We start from the raw sequence: 27,973 nt of genomic DNA, 5'->3' as shown, positions 1-27,973 counted from the left end.
ACTGAGCCACACTGGCTGGGATGAATCTTACATTCTTAAGTAATATTGCAAGTTTGGTTAAAATCCATTAATTTTTTTCAAACAGGAGGCAAAGTCTTGAGTGGTCAAGTTGAATTCTCATTCAGAGACATTCTAATATTTAATGGTAACAGATCTTTTATTTTTCCTTTTGAGTCTACCATAAACTAGTCGATTTTATTACTCACTAGAGGCCCAGTGTATGAATTCGGGCATGGGGTAGGGGGAAGGGACTGTGGGAGGTTGGCCACTGGCCCCAAGGAGGGAGTCGGCCCTTGGCCCCTCTGGGAAAGGGGCCGCGTCTGCCGTCACCCACCCTGGTTTCCTGTCCCAGTCCGGGCCCAAAGGCCTCTGCAGGGTCAGGAGGGGAGGCAACGGTCACTGGGCCAGGTGTAGAAGTAATGGATGCCACCACACAGTTCCCCGCTTCCCCCCTCCTCCTTCCCTTACTGCTGTGCTGCCACTGCAGCGGGCGGGCGGCTCCCGGGGCAGGGAGAAGACAGGAGCAAGACAAACCCTTGTGTTGAGGGCTGATGTTCAATAGATCGCAGTGAGAAGCTGCTCTGCTACCTATGAAACCCCAACCCAGAAGCAGGTCTCTATGAATGGTTTAGCACCAGGGCCTGATGGGGGTCGGCCGGCCGGGAGGAGGGGCCATGGGAGGTTGGCTGTGGGAGCATACTGACCACCAGGGAGCAGCTCCTGCATTGAGTGTCTGCCCCCTATGGTCAGTGCATGTCATTGTGACTGGTTGACTGATCGTTCCGGTTGTTCCGGTTGCTTAGGCTTTTATATATAGAGACTCGGTGCACAAATTCGAGCACGGGTGTGGTCTGGCTGGCCCACCCTGATGGGGGCCCATCAAGCTGGGCTGGTGGGGGGGAGGGGCCGCAGGCAGTTGGCCAGCCAGCCCGCCCCCTGATCGGGGTGGGAGGGCTGATCAAGGTTGGGGCTCGCCAGGAGGGGGTCCAATTGGGGCCCAGATCAGGCTGGTTAGCTGTGCAGTGTGCATCATAGCCACTGGTTATTCTCGTCGTTCTGCCATTCTGGTCTCTGGTCTCTGTATGTATGTATATACATACATACATACATACACACACACACACACACACACACACACACACACACACTAGAGGCCTGGTGCACAACATTCATGCACTGGGAATGGAGGGTCCCTCAGCCTGGCCTGCGCCCTCTAACAGTCCAGGAGCCCTTGGGGGATGTCTGACTGATGGCTTAGGTCCACTCCCCGGGGAGCGGGCCTAAGCCGTCAGTTGGGTATCCTTAGCATTGCGGCGGAGGCAGGAGAGGCTCCCACCACCGCCGCTGCACTCACCAGCCGTGAGCCCAGCTCAGAGCTTTTGGCTGAGCGGCACTCCCCCTGTGGGAGCATACTGACCACCAGGGGGCAGCTCCTGCATTAAGCGTCTGCCCCCTTGTGGTCAGTGTACATCATAGCGACTGGTCATTCTGCCATTCAGTTGATTTGCATATTATCCTTTTATTATATAGGATAGATTAGCAACTATGATAAAGTTTGGTGGATGTTGAGGCTAAAACTATCATTATATGAGATCTGAAAATCACTATCAGCCACATAGAGAAAAATATCTTTCTTATATTTATAGGTTTCTTTCTTTCTTTCTTTTTTTTAATATATTTTATTGATTTTTTACAGAGAGGAAGGGAGAGGGATAGAGAGTTAGAAACGTCGATGAGAGAGAAACATCGACCAGCTGCCTCTTGCACATCCCCCACTGGGGACGTGCCCGCAACCAATGTACATGCCCTTGACCGGAATCGAACCTGGGACCTTCCAGTCCGCAGACCGACGCTCTATCCACTGAGCCAAACCGGTTTCGGCTATAGGTTTCTTTCTTATATTTATTGCAGGTTTCTGAATTGTCTGAGTACTCTGCAATTATTATTAATTAATTAATCTCTCCTATGACCAGGGATCAAGGAAATCACTTTGCTGCAATTAGTCAGATACCAACAACTACTTAGTGTTGTGTAGTTCTCCACACAAAATATAAGGGCAAAGCAAGAATACAATCCTTTTCCTATCTAGAGTGTATACCAAGAAGGGAAGCAAAACTAGCAAACACATGCAAAATATTAATGGAGCAATGAAATACAATACTGAATGCTACTAACAGACCAATAACTACTTAGTAATTATTTGGAAAGATCACAGAATTAATCCCACAGTTGTTCCCTGTCTTTGCCATTGCACTTCTTTTTGTCAAAGACCAAATTCTCTGTAGCTAGAGTAGATTTCCATCTTGACATGGCTCGCATTTCCTGTAATTTCTAATCTCTAGAAGTGCTGGAGAATGAGACTTGCAGGGTACCAACGACTACAGAAAACACATGGTAACAATTAGATGAAGGGTGCCCTGGCTGCATCTCATATGGAAATCTTGGAAAATTTTAGCTTAGAAACGTGGGCTGTTTTTTTCCCTTTTGCCATGCACAGCCTTTATCAAGCGAGTCCTTATGGTATTAAAATATATGGCACTGGCTCAAGTCTATGCTATTGCTGGCAGGGAACTAATTAAGAAGGAGGGGTGGAGTAGTTACCTTTTATCAGGAAAAACTTTAACTTTATGGAAAGGCTCTTTTCTCCCCATCGCTTACACAGCTTTACTGAAATACTAAAACCCTGATGTGAGAAAAGAGATTATCTCCAAGGGCAGCAGCAATTTATGGTAATGATGTGAGTACAAGGATCAGGAAGGTGGAAAATATTATGACAACTTTGTAGATGAGAAGGGCACCATCCTGTGTATAGATCTCGTAGTAAGGTTGTGCTGGGAAACCAACTCCAACTCTTAACCCCAAGGAAGGCCTCAGTTTCCCAAATAGCAAGAAAATTAGAACCTAAGTACTTAGAAAAGTAATAACCCCATGCTCTGCAATAACCAGTGAATAGGAGGCCATGAACATCTGCTCACCAACAGATATCTGCCTTTACTCCTTCAGTGGCCAGCTCTTGCCAACTCCCTGTTGCCACCAGATGACTAATGTGTCTTTCCCAATGATTCTTGTCAGTCTCATATTACAATTCATAACAATGGAGCTCAAAGCAACAAGGCCCATTTTGCTTATACAACACTCCAGCTTCCATCAATAAAGCACTTGTCTGACTTGAGCACTGTGGAGGTTGGCGTAACTGCAACCAGAGCCAAGTCTCTATACATTCAGGAACAATTCTAGCCTCCCTGTGCCTGTGTCTTGTCCCTAACTCTGTACTTCATTGCATAATGTATCTTTTATGGTTTCCTTGACTGGACTTTTGCATTTTTTATGATTTGGTTTTTCTCATTGTACCACTGTTTTGTGGTGGGAGATGTACAAGCATGGATTTCCTGAATTTGATATTTCATACAAAATGGATCAGTGAACCTGCAAAAATCAGGTTTATGAACTTGGTTTTCTAGTTAAATAAAAATTTTAGGCAAACCTGACCGCTGTGGCTCAGTGGTTGGTGTCAACCTATGAACCAGGAGGTCACGGTTTGATACCGGGTCAGGCACATGCCTGGGTTGTAGGCTTGATCCCCAGTGGGGGGTGTGCAGGTGGCAGCCCATCAATGATTCTCTCTCATCATTGATGTTTCTATCTCTCTCTCTCTCTCCCTCTCTCTGAAATAAATAAAAACATATTTTAAAAAATTAGGCAAGAAGATATACTGATTTCAATAAATAAAAGATAAAACCACTAGATCTGAGAGACTCAAATCCTTGACTCTCATGCTCATGAAGAGGAAATAGGAAAAGTTATAAAGGCCTTTAGAACAGAAAATGGCGGGTGATTTCTTCTTTTCTTCCCATTTCAAACATCTATGATTAGGCTAATGAATGCTAAGGACACAAGAAACAGCAAGTCAGGGCAAATTAGAGGCCAAGAGATGGGATAAACTCATGTATAAAATACCAGCTAAGTAAGACACTAAACAGTTATGAAGATGAATATGGTAAGATTTGGGACATAGAGTACATAAAACGAGACCATACAAAAATACTTGAAAAGTAAAAAAAAAATTTTAAATCCCTTATAATGCATATTAGCAATAGCTCAATTTTAAGAGCTTGCAGTGGTTTAATAATCACACAGCTTAAGACAATGCATCATGGTTCTACTTATCAAGAATGTTTGCTTACTTTGGCTGACATGCTGCAATTATTAATTTGGTTATCTGATTCAAAACAGTGCCAGAAACATTTGCTTTTAGCTTTAATTTCTTAACCTAAGTAGCAAATTCTAGGAGTCACTATGCTTAGGGCTGAGTGCATTCCAAATTGGCATTTTCTTAAGGGAAGAGAAGATGTAAGATAAGCAAGCTGGAGTCTTATCATTCCAAAACTGAGTTTTAATAATATAAAAAGAGGAAAACGAAAACTTCCAAGATTTAAATGATGGGTTCCATAACTATGTGGAAGAATTTTTTTTAAAGGAGACTTTATAGCAGAAAACTACAGATGATAATTTGATGAAAAGTAGGGGTGAAAGGTGAAACTCAAATTTATCCATCTGTGGGTAGTAGTGATGATGATTATGGGAAAGGAGGAAAGCAGTGTGTGGGTGAATGTACTCAAAGGAAGTAGATAACAATTTCTATTATGAAGAAATTTAGAGATTACTTAGGGAACCAACTTATACAAAGTTAACAATTCAGACCACAAAAACAAAATTTAATCAAGAGCCCAATTTGAGTTCATTTCTGAGGTTATCTCAATTGGGGCAATCTCTTACTGCCCCTACCCCTAGCACTCCCCAAATACACCGACATCCCCCACAGTTTATAACTACAACAAATGGTTTAACCCAGAAGTCTGTGGCTAAGGGCTTTCTGGTTTAAAGGTTTAGGTCGTTTCAGAACCCAGAATCATTGCCTCTCTTTTCTATTAAACTTCAATTCTATTCTCTATCAATTGCTTTTCTCTTTTCTGCTATTCTCCATTCTAGTTCGGGTGTATAAGGGTTGAAAAGAGGTAGTGGATATGGGAATGAATGAGACACAGCTGGCCTGTGGCAAAATGACTGTGAGTAGGAAGCAGCTGCATTTTGGAGGCAAGCAGAAAAAAGGATTTGAATCTTCAAAGCCAAGGAGTTTTCCCCTGTATTCTTCCCTCCTTTCACCTCTTTCCCTTCATGGGAAATGACAGAACTTTCACAAAACACACAGCTTTCTGAATTCATAAAAACTATCTTTCCTCATATCCAAAAATGTTTACTTATTACTACTACTAAAATTTTGCATGTACCTTGCATTTAAATTTTTTCCTAAGAGTTTCAAAGAGATTTATAAATTTTCATTAAAGCAAATATGCTTATATTATATATTAAAAAATTTAACTTTAGAATAAGAATTCTGGTTGTAAAAAAGGTTACTTTTATAGAATTTCGATTATTATAATCCATACACATCCTAGACTAGTGGTTCTTAAAGTTTAGGCTTCATAAGGCTCCTCAGGGGTGCATATTAATATGCATATTCTTTTTTAAAATTCTCACCCAATCCCTAACTGGTTTGGCTCAGTGGATAGAGTGTTGGCCTGCGGACTTAAGGGTCCCAGGTTCGATTCCAGTCAAGGGCATGTACCTTGGTTGCGGGCACATCCCCAGTAGGGGGTGTGCAGGAGTCAGCTGATCGATGTCTCTCTCTCATCCGATGTTTCTAACTCTCTATCCCTCCCCCCTTCCTCTCTGTAAAAAAAAAAAATCAATAAAATATATTTAAAAAATAAATAAAATTCTCACACAAGGATAAATTAATTTTAGAGAGAGGGAATGGGAGAAAGAGAGAGACAGGCAGGGGAGAGAGAAAACACTGATGTCAGAGAGAACTTCCATTGGTTGCCTTCCTTACTCAACCAGGGATCAAACCCGCAACCTTTCGGTATACAGGATGATGCTCCAACCAATTGAACCACACCTGCCAGGGCTAGTTTGCATATTTTTGAGCCACATCTGATCATGGATTTATATTTAGTTGGCCTAGGGTGGGGCTCTGAAATTTACACTTTAAAAATATTTTATTTTTTGAAATAATTCTTTATTGTTCAAAGTATTACATATGTCTCCTTTTTCCTCCATTGACTCCCTCCAGCCCGCCCCAGCACCCTGCCCTCACTGCCCATTGTCTGTGGCTATGGGCCATGCATATATACAAACAAGGTTCTTGGTTGATTACTTCCCACCCACCCACCCACCTTCCCCTGCCTTCCCTCCAAGATTCTGCACTCTGTTCTATGCTTCCATGCCTCTGGATCCACTCTGTTCATTAGTTTATTTTGTTACTTAGATTCCACATATGAGTGAGATCATGTGATACTTGTCTTTCTCTGGCTGACTTATTTCACTTAGCATGATACTCTCTAGGTCCCTCATGCTGTCTTAAAGGGTAAGAGTTTCTTCTTTTTTACTGCGGCATAGTATTACATGGTATAAAGGTACCACAGCTTTTTTATCCACTCATCTACTGATGGACACTTGGGCTGTTTCCAGATCTTAGCTATTGTAAATTGTGGTGCTTACATTCTTTCTGATTGGTGTTTCAGATTTCTTAGGATATATTCATATGGGATCTACATTTTTAATAAGCACCCAAGGGAATCCTTGTACACATACATCAGGGATATAAGGGTCCCACTATATCGAATCTAAGCACCCTCCAAGCTTAAACTTCTCCAAGTCAGCCTGTCTCTTAGTGACAGTATTCAAGCAGTCTCCTATATTTCACACTGCATAGTGAGTCAAAGATACAAAGTGAGCAATCTGAGAGAAAGAAAATGATCACCAACAGGATTTCACTTTAAAAAAATGCAAGGTGCTATTAGTTTAGTTAAACAAATAAAGGAAAGAAAGGGAGGTGCCCTTTAACTCTGCTTCCTTGAATATGATGAGGTTTGGTATTATGAATGAGTTGGTTTTTCTGTTCATGAGAGTTGAACCTTTACTGGCCTTCCAGTTACTTATGCTGACTTCTGGCATTCTCTTCTCCAACAACGACAGCCTTGCAGAGCCAGCCTTGATTTCCCAAATTGCAAGCAAATTAGAACCTAACTATTTAGAAAATAACAACATGAAATCCACTATGCAATGGGTACAAGGGTACAAAGAAGCTGCTTGCCATAGACAGCGATGATTCTCCTGCCTCTACTGCCCTAAGAGGCCAGATCTTTCCACCAGTACCACAGGGTGAATCTCAAAAGTTCAGAAGCCTGAATTCTTCTTGATGACACCATGTGCTTCTGCTTTTAACCTATAAATCCTACCTTTTAGGTACTATTATCACCCAGTCCTGGTTCCCAGACCTCAATTCTCAGCCCTTGTGCCCTCTCTTCCTCCTGCCCCTTTCTTGGATTCATAATATCTTACTGACTACTCTGATATTAGATGATGCTTAATATCTTGCATCTTGCTTCTGACCTTATGGTGCAGGGATGGGGAACTGTTTTCTGCCAAGGGCCAATTGGATATGTATAACACCATTCTCAGGCCACACAAAATTACCAACTTAAAAATTAGCCTGCTATATTTGGTCAAACATTTAAATAACTCACCCCTAATGCCTTAGCAGGGCCAGACCAAATTATTTCACGGGCCTTATACAGCCCATGGGCCAGATGTTCCCCACACCTGTATGATGGATCACAACTCCTCTCTCAAATGTCACTAGTGGCTAAATTCAATGGGGTTTTCTTATTCCTCTCTCTCCCTCTCTCTGTCTCCACTACACTGTAGAATGACCCCCATCACATTTTTCTTCGGTTGCTTCTCCTCCCTTGGTTTCAGTGATAACAAGATTCTCTTAAGAACATAGTGAGTATTTAATCTTCTTAGTATTTATTAATCCTTCCAAACTGGCACAACAAACAGAAAACTGAAGATATATTTAGTTACCAATATATATGATGAGCCCAAGAATATCAGTTCAACCTAAACAAAAATCCCCTACCTACCAATATCAACCTACAGGAGCTGCATTCTACTTTGAGTTTAGGTTTTTGAAAGAATCTATAAGGAAAAAAAAACTCAAATTGTGTCAAAATTACCTTGAAAATCCCCCAGGAAAGCCCCATGCTGGAAGCCCACATACTATCTTGAGGTAGGCCCAGCACAGGTGGGTTTTTCCTCTGGCATTGGTATAGATTCTCATGTCTTTGGTTGAATATAAGATGAGACAGTTGGCTTATGTTTAGAATGTATATTGTATGAAACAGCATAGTGAGCAAAGCAAGATGCTCATCTTGAGGGAGAACATGGAATAGACACAGACTGAGAAAAATCAATACACGTCTTCTATCTCAGGCTCACTCCTGGGCATATGCTCATTGAACATAACCTGAATATACATGTCAGCACAATGTAAATTGTTATTACTTCTTTTTATATTCATTTCCTGAGCAGTGTAATTGGATTCATGAAAATTTTGTGTTCATATGATACAAATCCACCAAAGAATATACTTATTGATTTGTAGTATCCCAAGGATAAGCCAAAAACAGAGGCAGAGACTATATTAGGATGAATTTCAACTTGAGAGAACTGGGCATTTTTCTTGCAAAAATTCCCTGAGTACACAAATCAAAGGCACTTGTGATAGAGTGAATAAAAATACTGTACTTGGTGTTAAGAGACTAGGACTCAATCCAAATTCTGACATATATTTGCTAAGTGAACTGGGCCAGTGTCCTCACCTCTAAAATGGGTACAAGCAGAATTGCTTTGCTTTGAGGTTTACAAGAAAAAGTGTATGTGAAAGCATGCACCACAGTCACTGACATGGTTCAGGTTTGTTTGCTGTCAATTTGTTGAACTGAAACTGAGAGACAAAACAGCCATGTAAGGAAGAAAACTATCAGTATTGACACGACAGGGCACATAGTAGGTGCTATATAAGTATATACTGAACTAAACTGAGAGAGACATGATGCTGATTTGACCAAGTCAGTATGTAATTTGCTTGTTCTAACAGTCTTTTATTTTCTCCACATGGTCATTGGTACAAAGTCCTCTTATGGCTTCATAAACATGGGCTTAAAACAAAAGTGCTTCTAATCAGATTTGGCAAGAAAAGGAGAGAAACACAGGGTGAGGTAAGTGTGAGACAACAGTGCTGAATAACAGGGATGGCAGTGCCTCAGCACATGAGTCACACAGACACCGAGCAGTACACAGCTAGAGATAATTCGCAGGTAAACGTTGCACGAGCCATTACGTCATCCTTCCTCTGCCCTTTCTTCATCAATCATGTCGCCTGGACTCTGATGCAACCCAACAAGAATGTCTGATTTGCAGACAGCAGAGAGAGTTTCAGATCACACACATTCTCATCAGAGAGAGCAATATGAACCCAAAGTAAAGTTTCTGGTATTTCCTTTTGTTTAAATAATGCTTTAGAGGGGAAGTCTTATGGGTGGAATATAACTATAGATTAAGCCATCTGGTCTAGGCCTAAAGGAGTAGGATTTATCATTTTGGACAAGTCACTTCAGGTCGATAGGCCCTTTCCACATCTGTACAATTAGATGATCTTTAAGGTCCCTTCCAATTCTGCAATTTCATCATTAAAAATTCAGGCCGATCACACCTATACAATGGGCATAAACATTTAGTTATATAAATCAGCCACAATATCAGATTTATTTATTCTCAGCTATATAGATCATTCAAATTTTGGCTATCTCCATCCCCTCTTTGAACTACTAGGAGAGTGTGGGAAAAAGCAGAAGGGAGAAACTGATGGTTCTAGAAAATGTGAATGCTTACACCAGAAATTATAGGGATACTCTAAACCATAGAACCTTGAAAGCGAATATTCATCAGGGGCTATAAAATATTAACACCCATTTTCTATAGGGGCAATGTTTGAACAAGGAGTTGCAAGGGTTGCAAAAATAAATGGGAAGGGGAGAAGGCTAATCCAACCTCCAAATAATTTATACCTTAACAGGGATGCTAGAACCCTGACTCTAAACCAAATTCAGCGCCAGTCTGTACAGGATACACCAAGAGAGAGCAGCGTGTGAACTCACACACCACAAGCTCCACAGGAAGGAGGCACTCATTAGAGACCAAGACAGAGCAAAGAGGAGGTGGTCAGCCTGGCAAGCTTGTCCTGGCACCACACCTTTCCGAAGCTAGTCAATGCAAACACTTAGAGACCTGACACTGGAAGATTTGCAATGGGATCTCAGAGGGGCATTTTCAACAAACCTGGGATTGGGGGGAAATAGATAAGCCCAGCAGAGATGAAAACTAAATGCCTTGTAGTGTTTTCCTCAAAGTTGACACTGTGTGGGGTCTCCTATCTTGCATGTTGAGCAGCTGGGTGTGGGAGAGGCATAAGCCCACTGCACCTGGAGCAGCATTAAAAAAGATGCCCAGCCCTTTAATTGTTCAACCAAAATGATTTATGAAGCTTGGCAGCAAAGACAGGGCAGACTGGTTTAAATTCAAAGGATCAAACCTACAGGTATTCTGAGAACCTTAGCCGCATCTGTAATGAGCACTGTTCCCTTTGGGAGGGGAGAGAATAGAAAGGGAGAAGATGTGACCTGCCTAGCAGGAAGACGGAGCCCAGCTAGATAGAACATGTCTCCCCACTCCTTCCCCACCCTATCACTTACCAATGCTCTGGCAGACTTTCTTCCTATGAAAAGCAATCAAACATGTGCAGTTCACTCTTTCTAGGTAGAATGTAAAACACCAGAACCATCAACACATGCTCATACACTGGGCTTGGTTGGTTTCTTCTGATTGTTTACTGATGGTGTAATCTTTTTGATCAACCAGGGTAGGAGTCAGCCAAATTTCTCCCTAAAGAACTGTTACGGTTGTAATCAGCTAGTAATTAATAATAGGAAAAGAGCAAAAGGGAGGCCAAGCATTATAAGCATGGCCATCTGGGTAGCTTCACCAGGAAGCTGCAATTTCACACTCCCCCGGGAACCACCAGTACACTCCCTACAGATCACTGGGGAAAGAGAGGCACACTAGCAGTGAGTCCGGATGACGTAGGGAAGATACTGGGGAACCATAGATTGGCTAATGGAGGTAGACTCGCCATAAGCGCAGGAAATCTTAGAAGGCTAAAATCCCCAGCTAACGAAATTATCGTTCTCTGGTTCCTCTCTTATTCTTCTTGCTTCCCTCATGCTTCCTTGCTTTCACCTGTGTTCACTCCATAGCCATGTGGTGAAGCTGCATGGCCCATGGCCATGTGGACCCCACATGCAGTGGACTGACAGACTGCAGCTTGGAACACAGCTTAAGCTAGCCTGATGTTGGACTGGACCATGCAAATATAGAGAGGAAACTCTGGGCATTGGCTTTGATCCTAGCTCTGCTAAAGACATAGCTGGACTTCTTCCATGGTGGTGGAGGGAGAGGGGACCTTGGAAACTCAGAGGTTTAATTTCACACAAATAAATGCCATTCAAAACTCCTTTTTTTGACATCACTTCCACTCCCACTGCAATGGATGGGGACACGGAGAGCACCCCACTGATAACAGAACCAGATATTAAATATTTTAGATTTTATGGGCTATACTAGAGGCCTGGTGCATGAAATTCATGCACGAAGTGGTGGGTGGGAGGAGTTCCTGGGGAGGGGGGTAGGAGGGTTCCTCAGCCCAGCCTGCAACGACGCCAGCATCCCGTGCCCAGGCCTCTGGCCAGAGGCCCCTCCTTCCCTCCACACGGCCGGGGCGCGGGATGCTGGGCTCATGTCTCCTGGGCAATGCCGCCAGCATCCCTACCTGGTTGCTATGGGCGCCGCCATCTTTGTGATGGAGTGATGGTTAGTTTGCATATTACCCTTTTATTAGATAGGATGGTCTCTGTCACAACTACTCATCTCTACTATTACAGCACAGAAACAGCTATAAACAATATGTAAATTAATAAGCACAGCTGTTTTTTAATACAACTTTATTTATAAAAAAAAGGGGAAGGGTTGGATTTGACAGGTATGGCTTGCTGACCCCTGAACTAGTTAGTATGTTTCCAAATAGCTGAACTGTGATAAAGTACTACCAAAATTTTTCACCTCTTTAAAACAATTTAAATTTAATCTTCAATTTAGGGAGTAGAACTAACTTCTAAAATAACTAACCTTCATTAATAACGGGTATGTTAAGAATACATTTTTGGACAGTGAATGTATGTGTGTGTGTGTAAATACAGAGCAATTCAAAAGAAATTGAACACTTCAAAAAAAATCTATCACTCAGTAACTAGGTTACCTTATGAAAATGGAGTTTGTACTAAGTCATCAAATTACCCTTATAGGTGTCTTACCACAGGGCAACTCCAGGCTTTAATTACATGTTTATATACAATACAGCTACTGAGTAATACATTTTGAAAGTGTTCAATTCTGTTTTAACCAACCTGTATACTATTAGTGTATACATTATACATACTTTAAATGATAAAACTAAACTATAAACAATGGTTACTCCTGGAGAAAGGGGGTTAGAACTTTCACTTTTAGCAGTATTGTTTGATTTTTTTTTACAAGATATATTACTTTGTGAATAAAAAGGTGTTTTATTTTTATTTTGTAAAGAAGTATAGGGATAGGCAAACTTTGGCACTGCAGTTTAGTACTATTTCTTGACTTGAATCAACCACTAACGACGTTCTGTGCCTCTCAACTGAGTACAGCATTTCTTGCCTTTAAACTTTCACTCTTTCTTCCAGTGACTGGGTGATGGGCAGCCCCACTGAGTAGGTGGAGATCTGAAGGAGAAGAAGGTGGCAGGCTTTTGAAGTAAATTGCAGGCTACGTATAAAGTCTTCTGGTCTTGACTCTAAGCCAGTGTTTTCAAATCCTGGTTACACATTAAAATCAACTAGGGCACCTTCAAAAATACTGATGCCTGGGCCCCACTGCAGGCCAGGCCAGCAACTCTCTGGAGTTGGAGTCCGATATTGCTTTTCCTTTTTTTTTTTTTTTTTTAAAGGCAGGATGAGAAACAATGTTCTAGAGTCTAGACACTTTTATATCAGCATGAACAGAAGCCTTCAAAGATTACAGGGAATTGGACTATGGGTAAAACTAAACTATACAGTTATAGAATGGTATGGGGCTTTTTTTTGTTTGTTTTAATCCAGTAAGATTAAGTGGATGCATTGTTCAGTGATGTGATGAAGCCCTGGGAATTTTTCCCTCACCATTGAGTAAGAGACCATAGAAACACATAGATCTTTTAATTGGGACCTTTTGCCTGAGCCTCTGGCAAGCTGTAAAGCAAATGAACCATCAAGTGACAGACTTTTTTGATGTTTAGCAAAGGGCTGACTGAAAAGTCTAGGCCCTGAGCTCCTTGAAGGCTAACAGATTCAAAACTTGCTGAACCACAAAGAGAAGTTCCCAAGGCAAGGATTTAACCTATACAGTATAAGACTATACATGTTCTCATACTGATACACCCCTATTCACCCAACTCTAAATAAAGCTGGTAATAGATGACCAGGGAAGCAAGAATCACTGGAATTTGTCAATAATATTCTAAATAATTTCAGACAGTTCTTGCTATTTCCTTTCATTCACCAATCCATCCATCTAATATACTCACCATTGCACACCTACTCTGTACTCTGTACTGTGGTGCATGGAATATACAGGCCTCCCATTCCAATGGGAGAGAAACACAATAGATTGATCACAATAGAATGTGATATGTGCAATGAGACAGTGCTCCTCCTCTTCTTCCATGTTATCGCTACACCTTGAACTCTCTTCTACACTTATCATACTTTCTATAATTTGCTTAAAGTTTTGCTCAACTAGAGGTTCTTAAAAAACAAAGATGGTCTTACTCTGTATCTTTAATACCAAATATAAATTCATGGCACAAAAGTAGGCATTCAACAACTGTAAATTGAGTAAAAGAAGATATATATGAGGATTATAGATGTACAGTGGAAGAAATGCCAACTGGGAGCCAGGGAAGGTTACACAGAGGGGTGATACTTGAGATGAATCTTAAAGGATGAACCAAAAATCTTCTGGAGGAGGTTTCCTCTGGGTGTGTACTTGGACTTTGTCCCACAGTCAGTAGAGAGATACTGAAAGTTTCTAAGCTGAAGAAAAAGATGGTATGATAGAATCAGATTAGAGTTTGAGAATCATTCTCTGGAAGCACTGTGGAAAGTGAATGGGAGGATAGGAAAGCAGTAGGTCTTGGGGCAGAGAGGGTGAATAAATAGGTTGTGATATTCAGGATGTTCATGAACTGGCAGGATATGGCTATATGGACTTCATGGCATGTTTTGTGTACTCATCTCACTTCTGAGTTCATCTATTTTTCTGGTGCTTATTTTTCTTTTGCCCAGATTCCTTCCTTTGCAATCACTATGAGAGAAATTATTCCATCCTGTCCTATTATATGCATTGTTAAGCTAACTTGAATCTTTTGTGAAAAAAGGTGGAAAAATATACTGTATATAGTAATAAACTACTATACATACACTGGTCAAGGGAGAGAGAACCATTGGTTTTCTACAAGGATGACAGGAGACTTAGTGGGGCCATTATCCAAAGCATGGACTAGTGTGGAAGAGGGATAGTTCAGGAGAAGATACAGTAGTCCCTCTTTATCTGCAGAGAATATGTTCCAAGATTCCAGTGGATGCCTGCAATTCGTATAGTACCAAACCCTATTATTAACTCTTTTTTCCCCTATACATCCATCCATCCATACATCCATACCCATTTATGTATAATTTATAAATTATAAACTATACTACATACCTATGTATGTTTAATTTAGAAATTAGACAAGTAAGAGAGTAACAACAAATAAAAATAATAAATAGAACAATTATGGCAAATACTGTAACAAATGTTATGTGAATGAGGTCTCTTTCTCTCACTTAAAATATCTTATTGTATTATATTCACCTTTTCACTTAAAAGAAGCACTTTATGGCTTCTCTTTGGCATATCTAAATGACTGGCATCACTACTCTTGCACTTTGGGGCCACTGTTAAGTAAAGTAAGAGTTATATGAACACAAACACTGTGATAATGTGACAGTCAATCTGAGACTACTAAGTAACAGGAAGGGAATATATATAGGGTGCACATACTGGACAAAGGGATGATTCATGGGATGGAGTGGGGTGGTGTGAGATTTCTCATGCTACTCACAATGGTGCACAATTTTAAACTTATGAATTGTTTATTTCTGGAATTTTCCATTTAATATTTTCAGACCACAGTTGACAACGGGTAACAAACTGTGGAAAGTGAAACCATGGATAAGGGAAGACTACTGAAATGCTGAAATGAGCTCTATTTGGGCATTTAAGTAGAGCTGACTAGAAATCAGCAGGGAATAATGACGGGAGCTCAGAATGTGTGAGAGACAGGTTTGGGAATTGGCAGCATATACATCATTGCTGAAGCCACTGGTGTGCTGTTAACCTAGCTTTCAGGGACACCTCCCCGCCCACTCCCCTCCCCCAATTTGTAGCATTTGCCAATTTCCATGGCATGAATACTCCCAGCTTGGCCAATTTAAAGCTACCAACATGACAGTCATTGAACAAAGAGTTGAGAAAAGATATGCACAGCTGGTTCTTAGAACCTGGCTCCAACATACCACTGGCAGAAACCAAGGATGAAGAAAATTATCCAAGAACAAAATGAAGAGCAAGAATAAAACCTGAAAAGTATGAACATTTAAGAGATGGACAGATAAGTTAGCAAAGTGGCTTGAGGAAAAGTAGTCATACAAGTGGGGAGAATAGAGGAGAAAAAGGGGTCACAGAAGGTAAGGGAAAAAATAATTCAAGATGGACAGAGTGGTTTGTAGTGTTAAATGTTGTTGGAAGGTGATATAAGATAAATGAGGGTAGTGTAAAAGTGTCCACTAGGTGTGACTGTGAGGATGTTGGAAGTGAAAGCCCAAGTCTGGACTAAATAATGAAAGGGAGGTGAAGAGGGAGCAGATCATATTGGAGGAAGAGGCTATAGGAGAAATTGGGTATGAGGAGATAAAGGGAGGTTGAGGGGAAGAAGATGGTGGAAAGAAAAGGGGAGGCTGAAGATACATAGGAAAGAGGGCCAACTTGAAGGTGTCCCATTCTAAAGAAAATTAGCAATAATGAAATTAAAAATATAGCTTATAAAGTGAATTTATCTTGGGTAAGAGAAGGAACTCTTCTTTCTCTGGAAATGGATACCAAGGGATTACTAGGAAGCATAGCAGCTTTGAGTTTCATCTTTCTTTAATTAGCCTAAAGAAATCTAAATTATATGATCAAAAGGCATCCAGAAGATAAAAGAAGTAAGAAAATGATCAAAGGTTTCCACAAGCTAAAGGTTGCATTTTTCTCCTGGAAAAGTAGTACCACCCACAAATCCTACTTCCCTTGGAAACTGTGTATGTTTGGTAAATACCAAATTCCAAAAATGCAGATTCTTTAGATAGGCAATACATAGTATATCTTCATAGAATGTGTTGACACACATACATTTAAACACAGGCAAAATAGATTAAAATTATCTCATTTAAAGATTTTTCAATGGGCTAACATTGCAACATTAAAAAATACTTTTAGATCTACAATAAGGATATCTAGGATAGATTTATCCATAACAAGTATGTATAATTTTATGGAACTACATAATTTTTCAGATGGCAACAGATCTTGCTTAGATTAAATACTACTTTAGTAATCTATCCTACCTAATAAAATAGTAATATGCAAATTGACCGCACCTTCGCTACGCCAAACCACACCCACCCACCAAAGCCACGCCCACCAGCCAATCAGGGCAAGTATGCAAATTACCCAATAAAGATGGCAGCTAATTTGCATACGCTGAGGGAGGGAAGAGTGAAGACTGAAGACAACTTAGAAGGAAGAGGGAGGAAAAGCGGGAAGCAAGGTGGCTGCCAAAGGGAAAGCCCGGGCGGGGCGGAGCGGGGCGGGCGGCAGTGGTGAGCGGGTGCAGGCGCGGCGGCAGAGGCAGCGTACGCGGCCCCAACGGCCGCTTGCAGGATTCTTCCTGCAAATGGGCTACTAGTATATATATAAGCCCAAGAGACCGAATGACCAGTCAACCGATCGACTGGTCGCTATGATGCACACTGACCACCAGGGGGCACTCAATGCAGGAGCTGCCCCCTGGTGGTCAGTGTGCTCCCACAGCGAGCATGCCACTCAGCTGACCGTCCTGGCGGCCCACCAGCTCAGAGGCAGCCACTCATTCCCTTAGTAGTCCTGCAGGTCTAATCTCCGGAGAAGGGGCTGGGCACCGACAGACTGGTGCCACTGGCACGATCCTGACAGCACCGCCACCAGTGAGCTCCTGGAAGTTGGCCTTGGGCACCATAGCTGCTTCCCTCCCTAGAGGCTCCACAAGGAAGAAATGATATAAAAGCGGCCACCAGGTGGCTCCCGACAACCTGTGCAAACGTCAGCAGGACGGATCCCAGGCCAGCAAAGGTGTCCCAACACCACCCGAGGGTAGCTCGTGTCCTGGCCACCCCCCCTCCACCCCCTTGGGATGGGTGCCAGAGGCAGGGGTCATGGATGGTGAGCGCCGCTAGTCTCTCCCAATCAGGACTGACTGGGTGCAAGTCCGTGGCAGGTGCAGCGGGGCTGGGATGAGCGGGAATGGCAAGTGGGAATGGCAGGTGGCATTGGACTGCTGGTTTCAGCTCAATCCCCGCAGGCCACGTCGAGGGACCCCACCTGTGCACGAATTCGTGCACCAGGCCTCTAGTGTAATATAATTCTGAATGTCCATGTAAGATTAACTGGTTTCAACTCTATGGTTTAGCAAGCGTCTGAAATGACTCTTCTGAAAATTTTTATTTAGCCTGGCTGGAGTGACTCAGTTGGCTGAGCATTGTCTTGTACATGGAAAAGTTGCATGTTTGATTCCCGGTCAGGGCACATACCTGGGTTATGGTTTCATTCCCCAGTTGGAAAGTGTACAGAAGGCAACTGATCCATGTTTCTCTCTCACATGGATTTCTCTCTTCCCCTCCCTCCCTCCCTTTCTCCCTCCCTCCTTCCCTATAAGCATGTCCTTGGGTGAGAATTAAAATAATAATAATAATAATAATAATAATAATAAAATTTGAAAATTTTAATTTAATTTGATCTTGATTCTTGACATGGAAAGTCTGAGCCCACATTTTCAAAACAATTTTCTTTCTAAGACACTATATTTCATTTAAATTTTAATAAGGTTCGTCTAATAAAGAGAGTGATTTATAGCGGTTGCCAACATTTCGGACCTCATGGACCACCGCTGATTTAGAAGTTAGGTTGCCAGATATTTGGTATTTACAGGATAGCAAAACTTTGTTACCTTATGCTATTCTTATTTTGTCTTTTTATAAATATTCACTAGTTTCAGAGCTGTGTACAAAGTTTTTAACTCTTAACAAATCTTTTTATTATCCATTTCAAAGGAAGTGATAGTAAGAATCACTAATATATATATATATATATATATATATATATATATATATATATATTTTAAGCACCTATCTTATTTCCCTGCTACCTCCCCCCTAATCTCCCCTCCTCCATCCCCCTATTATAAGAACTACTGGTGAACAGGGCCCTGGCAATTGTAACTTCCCTAGGTATTCAAATGTATAGCTAAGACTGAGAGCCATTGGGGAATAAGAAAGAACAATGAACTAGGAAGACTTAAACCCAAAACCTGGATTTGTCACTTAATAGTGACATGTGATTCATTTTCTCAGTAATACACTTGTGAGAATTAAATAAGGTATCATAAGAAGTCACCTCAGTCTTAGCTGGCTTGGCTCAGTAGATAAAGCGTTGGCCTACAGACTGAAGGGTCCTGGGTTCGATTCTGGTCAAGGGCTTATGCCCAGGTTGTGGGCTCAATCCCCAGTGGAGGGCATGCAGGAGGCAGCCGATGGATGATTCTCTCGCATCATTGATGTTTCTATCTCTCCCCCCCTCTCCCTTCCTCTCTGAAGTCAATAAAAATTTTTTTTAAAAAAAATCACTTCATATATTTTTAACAATGGGAATAGTTCTTAAACAATTATATTCCTAAATTTATTCCTACTTATTATTATTATATCCCTAAAAAATCCTATTTATTCCTAAACACCTCACTGGGGACACTAATTGTTCTAAAGCTTTTGGAGAAGTGTATGCCTCTGCAAGTAGGTATCACATTCACAAATAGCCATTTGATCAGCCATTTGAAATGGTCACACATTCCTAATGAGAACATTTCTCTTTATTTTATTTTTAAAATATATTTTATTGATTTTTTACAGAGAGGAAGGGAGAAGGATAGAAAGTTAGAAACATTGATGAGAACAAAACATCAATCAGCGGCCTCCTGCACACCTCCTACTGGGGTTGTGTCTGCAACCAAGGTACATGCCCTTGACCGGAATAGAACCTGGGACCTTTCAGTCTGCAGGCCGACGCTGTATCCACTGAGCCAAACCAGTTAGGGCTGAACATCTCTCTTTAATAAGACATGGGCTGCTTATTTGTAAATGAGCAGGAATTTTCTGCTGCAAAAATAATGAGTATATTAACTGTTATAGTTAATGTGAGGTAGATGTTTTTCTTGCTTTTGCATCAGAAAAGATCCTGACTTTCAAGTGTCCTTTGCCAGTATAGAAATTCATAGAGCAGATTATGTGTGTCTTTTGCCATTTGGGGATATTTCTTGAGCACTCTTATATTTTTAATTCTCTAAACTCTCTGACTTTTATAAAAATTATAATTTAAATGCTTTGAGGGAAAGGATATGCTTTATAGTTTTTCCAACTCCTCCCTGCTTATAGGAGTCAACAAATACTTGTTAGATAAAAATATGAAGGAGAATTAAGTGCTTGCTCCCCTATCCTTGGCTTCCTTGTAGAATTCCAGAAAGGTACTATTTTTTACAAACATGGGGGGGATTTTTCTTTTTACTTTTTTTCTTCTTCTGGACTCTGATGGGAAATGTGTTTTCAACTCTGGCTATATATCGGATTCACACCAGGGAGCTTTGGAAAAATATGAATGTCGGGATATCATCCCCAAGATTCTGATTCAATTGGTTTTAAGTGGAGCATACTAGTACTAGTAAACATGGGTATTTTTAAAAGGCTCTCCAGTAATTCTAATTGTTAGGAGTGAAAACCTGTTGGAGCACATAATAGGTATTCCATACATATGTGTTAATTTGATTTTACATTGAGAGGAGGAGTGGTTGGGACTTGTTTGCTGGTTCAGATCCTGATATGGAAACACAATGTGTATCTCTGTCTGCCTTTCTTGCCTCTCTCGACCACTTTCCCCACTTCCCAATGGAAATGCTGTTAGGGCTGGCACTTGGTTTTGTTTGTAACAGTATTCTAGGGCTTAAAGCATTATCTGCATATAATAGCTCTCTGTAAACATGAGTTTAATATATTTCTTTTTCTCTCACACACAAACACAAATGCAGATAGAGAATTGCAAATATAATCCCTTTACGGGATTTTAAAACTCATACATTTAAATTCTTGCTGGGTATAATTCACTCTTCTACTAGTAGGCAGGTGATAAGTGCTTTAGAACTACTCTAGTTTCCTTATCCATCTGAGACATTAACAATGACTATGTAATGAGTTTTGGTAAAATCAGCCTGAAAAAGTAAAGGTTTGTTATTTCCACTTCCTTTCTATCACATGAATACCTAAATTTTAGTATTAACATACTAATAACATACTAGCATATTAAAACATGATTACCTTACTCTTTACACCTTAGTGCTTTTCTATAGAAGATATTAAGGAGACTGAATTGATGACTATTTAAAAAAACTGCTCCCACAATTTAAAAATGTATCATTATAAAGACAGAGTAGTTGCAGGGGCAGTGAAGTGCAATAACAGGAGGATCAAGAGAAAAGGGTCACAGCTCTGAGGAATGAGTCCCAGTTAACTGGAGCAACTGGCCAAGGCAGATGTCTGCAGTGCTGGGACTCGAGGGATGGGGGTGGGAGGGGGACACGATAAATGGCTATTAGATAGGAGGAGATGGGGAGATGGACTTCTCTAGGGAAATTTCTCCTGTTCCCTCCTTCCCCCCTCCCTCCACTCCGCCGGCCTCCCCTCCTACCCCGACTTCAATATCTAGGATCCTAGAAATGTGGTCAGGAGCCCCTGAGAAAGCAGAGCAGAACTCAGGACTGTAGTGCATAAAGCAGGGATCAGACACCTGGCTGTTAATTTCCAGAGGCTCACTTTGGACTTTCCTTAAGCTTCACTTAAATGGGCAGTTCATTTATGTCCAAGAAGAGTATAATAATAATATTCGCTTCATACATTTGTTGCTAGATCCAAACAAGATAATGTATAAGAAAATCCTCTATGAACTGTGAACCAACCACTAGATAAATGCTGGTTTGGACCGAAGAATTTTTGGAGAAACATAATCACCCCTAATTTCTCCTTTGGTGTCCATGAGAAAATATATCTGGCTCTAAAGGTATAAACACAGTTATACCACATTTCTAACAATTTCATACAAAAATCTGGAAACACACGAAGTTCCCAATTGCTTGGTACTCTAAAATAAGGTTTTTTAAAATTTCTTTATTGATTAAGGTATTACATATGTGTCCTTATTCCCACATTACTCCCCGCCCCCCCCCCCCACCGCAATGCATGCCCTTACCCCCTGTTGTCTGTGTCCATTGGTTAGGCCCATATGCATGCATACAAGTCCTTTGGTTGATCTCTACCCCTTACCCCCACCGTCCCTTCCCTTCCCTGAGGTTTGACGTTCTGATCAATGTTTCTCTGTCTCTGGATCTGTTTTTTTTCATCAGTTTATGTTGTTCATTATATTCCATAAATGAGATCATGTGATATTTACCTTTCTCTGACTGCCTTATTTCACTTAGCATAATGCTCTCTAGCTCCATCCATGTTGTTGCAAATGGTAAGAACTCCTTCTTTTTTACCGCAGCGTAGTATTCCATTGTGTAGATGTACCACAGTTTTTTAATCCAGTCATCTGCTGATGGGCACTTAGGCTGTTTCCAAATCTTAGCTATGGTGAATTGTGCTGCTATGAACATAGGGGTGCATATATCCTTTCTGATTCATTCTAGTTTCTTGGGATATATTCCTAGAAGTGGGATCACTGGGTCAAATGGGAGTTCCATTTTTAGTTTTTTGAGGAAACTCCATACTCATCTCCACAGTGGCTGCACCAGTCTGCATTCCCACCAGCAGTGCATGAGGGTTCCTTTTTCTCTGCATCCTCGCCAGCACTTGTCATTTGTTGATTTGTTGTGTGTTTTTTTGCCTGATTTTATTTTTTATTTTATTTTTTAATTTCTTTATTGATTAAGGTGTTACATATGTGTCCTTATTCCCCCATTACCCCCCCACCCCACCCTACCCCAATCACGCCCTCACCCCCCTGTTGTCTGTGTCCATTGGTTAGGCCCATATGCATGCATACAAGTCCTTTGGTTGATCTTTCCTCCTTATCCCCACCCTCCCCTACCTTCCCTCCAAGGTTTGATGGTCTGATCGATGTTTCTCTGTCTCTGGAACTGTTTTTGTTCATCAGTTTATGTTGTTTATTATATTCCACAAATGAGTGAGATCATGTGATACTTATCTTTCTCTGACTGGCTTATTTCACTTAGCATAATGCTCTCCAGTTCCATCCATGTTGTTGCAAATGGTAGGAATTCCTTCTTTTTTAGTGAAGTGTAGTATTCCATTGTGTAGATGTACCACCCCGCCATTTTTTAATCCACTCATCTGCTGATGGGCACTTAGGCTGTTTCCAAATCTTAGCTATGGTGAATTGTGCTGCTATGAACATAGGGGTGCATATATCCTTTCTGATTGATGTTTCTAGCTTCTTGGGATATATTCCTAGAAGTGGTATTACTGGGTCAAATGGGAGTTTCATTTTTAGTTTTTTGAGGAAACTCCATACTGTTCTCCACAGTGGCTGCACCAATCTGTATTCCCACCAGCAGTGCACCAGGGTTTCTTTTTCTCCACATCCTCACCAGCACTTGTCTTTTATTGATTTGTTTATGATAGCCATTCTGATGAGTATGAGATGGTACCGCATTGTCGTTTTGATTTGCATCTCTTAGATAATTAGTGACTTTGAGCATGTTTTCATATGTCTCTTGGCCTTCCTTCTGTCTTCTTTCTATTCTGACAGGTGTGAGATGATACCGCATTGTTGTTTTGATTTGCATCTCTTGGATGATTAGTGACTTTGATCAGGTTTTCATATACCTCTTGGCCTTCCTTTTGTCTTCTTTCGAAAAGTATCTATTTAGGTCAGTTGCCCATTTTTTGATTGGGTTGTTTATCTTCCTTTTGTTAAGTTGTATGAGTTCCCTGTAAATGTTGGAGATTAAACCCTTATCGGTGATATCATTGGCAAATATGTTCTCCCATGCAATGGGCTTTCTTGTTGTTTTGTTGATGGTTTCCTTTGCTGTGCAAAAGCTTTTTATTTTGATGTAGTTCCATTTGTTTATTTTCTATTTAGTTTGCATTGCCCTAGGGGCGGTATCAGTGAAGAAATTGCTTCAGCATATGTCTGAGATTTCGCTGCCTGTGGATCCCTCTAGTATTGAAATAAGTTTTAATAGAAACCAAAATAGAAGCCAGGAGGATGAAAGCACTATCAGATTCAGACACTGAGAAGTTGAAGAGCTGGACAGGAATTGGCCAGTGGTGGGAGTAAAAGTGTAATCCTAAAAGGTGTTTTTGTAAAAAGAAGAGGGGCAATCCAGACAATCCTCACTTTTCCATGTTTAGAGGAAACAACTAGAAGAGGTTTGTTTGTTTGTACCATCTAGCTTCTAGTCAGGGCTGAACTAAAAATTATGAAATTGAACTAAAAATTGTGAAATAGGACTTTGGTAATGGCTTTTAAAACAAAGTTTTAAGTTGAAATTTCAGACTTTCTTAAAAAGGGATGGTTTGGATTGAAATGAAAGATCTCATAACAATTCTTTTCATTTTTATTAATTTACTAGTAGCCCTGCACACAAATCCATGTGCCAGTAGCTCTCTGCCACCCTCCTGTAGCTCTCCGCCGCCCGCTTGTAGTTCGCTGCCCCACCCTCCTACAGATCTGTGATCCATTCGTTACATGGTAGGTTGTTACGCTTCATGGCATAACAGATAATTAGCATATTCCTCTCTTATTATATAGGATAATAAAATTAAAAAGTTGTTGAAATAGAACAAAGGTATTAACAAGATTTTTATGAAGCATGTACTGACAAACAATGAAAGTATAGCTCATCTTTGCAGTCTGGAAGGCTAGCTCTTTTTAAAAAATATATTTTATTGATTTTTTACAGAGAGAAAGGGAGAAGAAGAGAGAGAAACATCGATGAGAGTGAAACATCGATCAGCTGCCTCCTGCACACCCCCTACTGAGGATGTGCCCACAACCAAGGTAGATGCCCTTGACTGGAATCGAACCTGGGACCCTTCAGTCCGAAGGCTGACGATCTACCCACTGAGCCAAACCGGTTAGGGCAAGGCTAGCTCTTTTTTAAAAAACACTTTGATTTGATTAGCAAAATATAGCCATTCCTCAGAAAGAGGATAATGGCCTAGAAGAATGCTACCCTCAAAATCTCAGGATGAGAGATTTTCAGTTCTATTTTAAAACTAGGTATATTATTTACTTCTAGATAAAGTCAATAAAATGTTTACTGCTAGAGTGTTATTTTTAAGTTAACAAAAGCATTTTTGTTTACTTGCTCACTGGACATATGCATACAATTTAAAATGGAATTTCCAAATACTTTTATTACATAGATCCATGAAAAAAATAACTGAGGTCTCAAGACTATGCTGCCCTAACCGGTTTGGCTCAGTGCAGAGTGTCGGCCTGCAGACTGAAGGGTCCCAGGATCGATTCCAGTCAAGGGCATGTACCTTGGTTGTGGGCACATCCCCAGTAGGGGGTATGCAGGAGGCAGCTGATAGATGTTTCTAACTCTGTATCCCTCTCCCTTCCTCTCTGTAAAAAATCAATAAAATATATATAAAAAAAGACTATACTAAACCAATTCTGATTTTTGGTTCATGTTAATAAAAGAACTCTTAGTCCTATCAGACCTGTGGCTCTCTATTTTAATAAGATTAAGGCCACAAGGTTCAAGCTTCTTTAGTTTAAATCTCTGCAACAGAAAATATTTCTTTGTACTGTCCCCCAATATATTCTTGCTCTCCGAACTACATATGGGTTTCTCAACTTTGGCACTGTAGATATTTTGGACTAGATAATACTTTGTCATGGGTACTGTCCTGTACATTGTAGAATGTTTAGCAGCATCCCTGGCTTATACTTACTAGGTGATACAGCACCACACAACCCCAGTTAGGTTAAACAAAACTGTCACCAGACATTGCCAAATGTGCCCTGTAGGACTCACGTGTCCTCCATTGAGAACCACTTAACTAGGGGAGGAAACATTCTCTTCCCTCTACTTGAGTTCTTGGGCCCATACTAATCACCACTTCATTTTATCCCAGTCAGTCCATTTCCCTCTCTCTTTCCATTTGTAATCTGTGATCACTGTCTTTGACAAACTAGTATTTCAATTCTCTCCCCATTAAGAAAATATAAACATACCAATCAACCAACCTCAAGTTCTGCAATTATATAGTTACTGTCCTCTGTGTTTTCTTTCACTAGGAACTTTTACGAAGATAACCGTTACCAGCACTTTTCAAATTATGTTGTTAAAAATAATCTATGCTGGTGAGATACTTTTAATTTGTTTATAAAATGATATAGCCATGGAATGGAGGGCCATATATTTAATGAAGCAAGCTTCATGAAGGACCTCCTGATCCCAAGATATGTCACAATCAACTTACATACTGATGTATAAGCACCATCCATCAACCATCCTGGTGATGTAAGCTATCTTTATGACTTACAATTTCAATACATTTGGGATATTTGGTTCTTATTAAAATAAAAATGATTTAAATATTCTACCTTGGGTCTTCTTATAAACTTCAAAACACATACGAAAGAAATTTTAATTCATCTGTGAGTACATTTCTTGCTGTTGATTTTGGTTAATGTGCAAACTGTACCTCATGAGGTCCTATTAGTATGAAGGCATTGTAGTACAAATGTGTTCTTTGGTCACACTAGCTTTGGCCTTCACTGTGCTTTATGGATATATGCGATAGGACTTTAGAAATGGCCTTTGAAACAAAGCTTTTCTTATAAGAAAAATTCAGCTGGTTGAAGAAAAATCAGACTTATTTTTAAAAGTATTTTCTTGAGACTTACCTTTCTAAATGACCAATTCTATTTCTGGAGCTCTTTAAATGTTCTAAAGCAGTATCCCTCAACATTAAGAACCCACAAAACTATGCCCTCCCCTAAAATGATTTTTCACTCAATCCTCTCTCTACTCTAATTAATCCAAATCTTACAAAGCTTTACTTTTGGTAGTATATGTTTTATAAGTAAAGGACATAATGATTATGCTGTTTCTAGCTACATATGTCCTGCCTCCCCTTCTCCCCCCATCCCTTATACCTTTCTCATGGTACATCATTTAAGTAATTATATTTAACAAGGTTTATCTTGTTCCCACTAAATCTTTTCTTCCTAGAGCAATGTCCTCATTTTAATTAACTCTGGAATCCCAGTTGGCCAAATTCCTTATCACTGTAGTCATCTGTTTGTTAATATCCCTTTTAAAATATGGCACGCAGATCTAAATGCATTATTTCATACATGCTAGAATTATAGGACTATTTGAGCTTTTACTGTATACACTGTGTTTTGGGCTGGTATTTGGCAACACAGAATGTCCTCAGTAAATATTAGCTATAATATTTTCTTGGTTTTATCATATACTTAACTTAGCTTTTCAATCAGGCAGGATTCTAAATAAAAAATAGTGTGGCCAAGTGGTTGAGTGTTGACCTATGGACCAGGGGGCAGCCAATCAATGATTCTCTCTCATCATTGATTTCTCTCTCTCTCTCTCTCTCTCTCAAATCAATCAATAAAAAAATATTTTTTTAAAAATAGGCTTTCTATTACTACTACACAATTCTTTCCCTTCTACGTGCTGGGTTCCCTCCCCCATGGTGGTTAAAGTGGTTGGCTAGAAAGGAGGCTCTTAGTTTTTTTGGCAAAGGTGTTCATTCTTTCTGAAAAGCATCTGAAGGGGGAAATTCTTGGCAAAGAACCTCTGAGAATAGAAGCTCCTTGGCAGTGTGCAGAATGACTTGCAGTGACCAGGGATAGAGGACAACTGACCACATCAGAAAACTAACGCAAGTGATAGAATTTCACAAACCTTTAGAGTTCATAAAAAAGTTCTCCAGGGCTCATGAGCTAATGCAGACTAACTGGTGCCTTCTGTTTCTGCTCTGCCATTATCTATCATAATAAATGTTTAAATCCTAAAAATATATTATGGGGTTTTCATCCTTGGCTCTAGATTACTTGTGGAGAAGACAAAATATAACATTTAATTTGTTTTGACAAGACATCTTACAGAATAAATAAATGAATTGCTACTAGTAAAATTGTACTCAATGAATGCATTTTGGGCTTCCCAACTATCACATTCCAATTTCATTTTTAAAAAATCTGCTTAAGTCAATTGTGATGTACTTCCAGAAATATGGATCATTATTTCACATCTGAACATTTGATAGAACTCAGTTTTATTTTACCTTGTGTTTCATACCTTTACATACACACACACCCCTTTTTCATGCTAATTAACATATAACAGAAGTCAAGAGATCAACCAACAAGACAATACAAGTCTATTAAATGTAACTAATTTTTATCACATAAGAGAGGAACTTTTCATCTCTTGGCTGTCCTTCAGTCTCTTTTCAGACCAAACCTATGTTCTCGTTACTTTTGGCAAGTTATTCTACAT

The 27,973-nt window shown here is 40.3% G+C and overlaps 1 protein-coding gene across 1 annotated transcript in view; it reads right to left on the bottom strand.

The window, feature by feature from the left end:
- The window catches only part of CMSS1 (cms1 ribosomal small subunit homolog), a 402,242-nt gene that overhangs the window by 187,766 nt on the left and 186,503 nt on the right, over positions 1-27,973 (bottom strand). The gene's annotated exons all lie outside the window — the stretch shown is intronic.

This window comes from Cnephaeus nilssonii (assembly GCF_951640355.1).
Source record: "Cnephaeus nilssonii genome assembly, chromosome: 3".
In the NCBI taxonomy this organism is placed as follows: Eukaryota; Metazoa; Chordata; class Mammalia; order Chiroptera; family Vespertilionidae; genus Cnephaeus; species Cnephaeus nilssonii.
The sequence above is the reverse complement of the archived record's forward strand: the minus strand, read 5'-3'. Positions and strand labels throughout refer to the sequence as shown.